Source organism: Oncorhynchus kisutch, unplaced genomic scaffold (assembly GCF_002021735.2).
Source record: "Oncorhynchus kisutch isolate 150728-3 unplaced genomic scaffold, Okis_V2 scaffold2013, whole genome shotgun sequence".
NCBI classification, from domain to species: Eukaryota; Metazoa; Chordata; class Actinopteri; order Salmoniformes; family Salmonidae; genus Oncorhynchus; species Oncorhynchus kisutch.
In genome coordinates, this window is record NW_022263958.1 from 617 (window position 1) to 3714 (window position 3098).

A 3098-nucleotide genomic window follows, 5' to 3' on the forward strand; every position below is an offset into this window, starting at 1 on the left:
AAATAAGTTTCCAGACGACGAACACAAACTGTTAAATAGTGTCCGCCCCACAGTGTGGAAACCACTGTGTTAGAGAAAGACCCCACTGAACGATTCAAACATGAATAATCATATTTGTCATTATTTTTTTACATAAGGAAGTTACATTATTAGCTAAGTGCGTTTTCACCAACTCTTGGTAGTGTGGGTGGACACCCAACACAGTACAGAACAGTTAAAGACCAGAACAACTGCATTGAAATAAGATAAAACAGTTATATATTGTGAAGACATCCAAGAGACAACAAAAATAATTCTCCCACACTATTCACATCCATATTCAAATGTATGTATAACAATATTGACTGAGAAGTATCCACTTACCTGCAGACTCCACTGCTGCTTCACATCATCTGCCTCTGCAATCTGTGGAAAACAACATGTGGAAACATTTCTCTGTTAATCATCTTCAACATAATAGCTGTTTACTGTTGCTCCAGTCTGGTTTGATATGATGTGGTTGATGTTTGAGAACTCTCTCCCACAAAGTCTATTTGACATGCTATTAGTCTGGAGATAGCACGGAGGATAGTTTGGAGAGAGAGAGAGAAGGAGAGAGAAAGAAAGAGATAGTTTACCTGCTCCTGGATTGGTCTCTCCTCAGTCAGTCGTCTGTTGTAAACTACAGCTTTATCTGCAGGGAAAATAAAACCAAATATATTAATACTACTAATCACCTTTATATCATGGTCAGCAGCAATGTCATCGTCATAATCAACATCATCATCCGCATCATCATTGTTATCATCATCCTCATCGTCTTCATCATCATCACCATCACCACCATCACCACCATTCACTATCACATCATCTGAGACATCTAAAACGTGTCATTTAGATAGAAACAAATCATAGCCTTAAAAAACTATCTTAAATCAGTTTTAGAATAAACTTTCTCCCAATGAACGACAGAGAAAGACATTGACTTGAATTTGAGGGGTCCAACATCATCAGGGTATTTTTAAGATATGCCTGCTTGGTCATGTGGGCCAAGTGTGGTTTTGGTTAATGTGGTTTATTGATGAGAAAGAGGGTACAGTCTAGGGCTACAGTGAGTCCTAACTCCCGACCCGACAGGACACAGCAGCGTCATAATCGGTTTAACAAACAAAAGATAAACTGCGTTGGAAATAGAACGCAATCGGCCTTACATCGCATGCAAACGACCAACCTCACAAACTATTTGTTTATTTGTTATTTCCTGCTCTATTTTAACTTGAATTGGTTTGTTATATATAATGTTTAAATATATTTTAAAATGTGAAAGGGTTATATATATAGCCTGGCCTAGTTAAAATGTACTTTAAAAGTGGGCTATAGGCCTAGCGAACTAAAAAATATTCACACTGAAACCAGTCATCACAGATGTAGGCTACGAGCAGGCCATGTACTCACCATCCTCGGCAGGTGTGGGAAAAGCAGAAATCTGGGAGACAGTCACAGCAAAAATCCCGAGCAGAAAGAGAACTCCATTCCTTTGGACGCCATTCTGAAATAAAATATCCACTCAATCGGTGGCTGTAGGCTATTTTCCGCTAGATTACTCCCGGTTATAGCTGTCTTGGGGGTGTTGTGTTGTGTGGATGATCCAACCGACGATAGCGGTCACAAACTGCTGGATGTTTGGACAGCTCTGCTCTTCCTTGCTGGTGGTGCTGAAACTGACAACAGGGCTGCGCTTGGACTCTACCCGCTCTGGTTGTTACTTAGGCGGGGAGGGGCTCTTCAAATCTCCGCTCTCCTCTGGTGCTGTTGGAGCTGTTAACGACCTGCAGTGCTGAAACCAGGACACTCGCTATAATTAACTAGAGATAGATAAACTGCCAGGGTCGTAGTCTTTAAACTCCGTGTGAGCTGTAGTGAACTCACCTGCCGTATGCCGATAGTAGCTACCCGAAATAACACGATTTCTCTCTCTCGGTCGGACCAAACCGTGAAGGAGGAGAACAAAACGAATGTCCGCCCCTGATCGTGTGTCCTGTCCTGGACGCCTTAGCTTTTTATAGTCGATACTGTGGGCTGTCCCATTTTGCCTCATTGGAATTAGATACATCCATACATACACAACAAGTCAACATGGTTGAGCCCAGAGCAGTGTTGTGTTTCAGATGTTTTCCATGTTCCTCAGCCCCAGTTAATCTCCTGCTTTATGAGCCGTATGCTTCAGATGAATATACATGCTGTCTGCTGATTGGATAGATCTGTCTTAATGGGACTAAAGCTTTGAGTAGAGTGAACATGCTGAGCAGTGTGTTATCAGTTGTCCATTGAGGAACAGCACACACACACTTAGTAAAGAACAATTGCTACATGCTCAGGGCATTGTTCTGGTTCTGTCTGTCTGTGTCTGTCATTTACTGAGATTTACTTGATTTCATCACAGTCTGTAGATAGATGGAATTGCTAAGTATGTACATGTAGATATGGTTAAAGCGACTATGCCTATATGATAAACAGAGAGTAGCAGTAGCGTAAAAGAGGGGTTGGCGGGTGGTGGGTGGCGGGACACATGCAGATAACCTGGTTAGCCAATGTGCGGGGGCACTGGTTGGTCGGGCCAATTGAGGTAGTATGTACATGAATGTATAGTTAAAGTGAGCATATATGATAAACAGAGTAGCAGGAGTGTAAAAGAGGGGTTGAGGAACACACAATGTAAATAGTCCGGGTAACCATTTGATTACCTGTTCAGGAGTCTTATGGCTTGGGGGTAAAAACGGTTGAGAAGCCTTTTTGTCCTAGTCTCTCACCTCCTCCCTATAGGCTGTCTTGTCGTTGTCGGTGATCAGGGCTACCACTGTTGTGTCGTCTGAAAACTTAATGATGGCGTGGAGTCGTGCCTGGCCATGCAGTCGTGGGTGAACAGGGAATACAGGAGGGGACTGAGCACGCACCCCTGGGAGGCTCCAGTGTTGAGGATCAGCATGGCAGATGTGTTGCTACCTACCCTGAGGAGCAGGCGGTAGATGAGGAGCAGGAGGTAGATGAGGAGCAGGAGGTAGATGAGGAGCAGGAGGCAGATGAGGAGCAGGAGGTAGATGAGGAGCAGGAGGTAGATG

The 3098-nt window shown here is 43.5% G+C and overlaps 1 long non-coding RNA gene across 1 annotated transcript; it reads right to left on the bottom strand.

The window, feature by feature from the left end:
- Positions 1-382: 382 nt before the first annotated feature.
- On the bottom strand, positions 383-1516 carry LOC116368897 (uncharacterized). Its single transcript, XR_004208563.1, has 3 exons — positions 1435-1516; positions 618-673; positions 383-405 (listed from the first exon to the last, which is right to left on the bottom strand). It is a non-coding gene; the product is annotated as an uncharacterized LOC116368897 (long non-coding RNA).
- Between the last annotated feature and the right edge of the window lie 1582 nt (positions 1517-3098).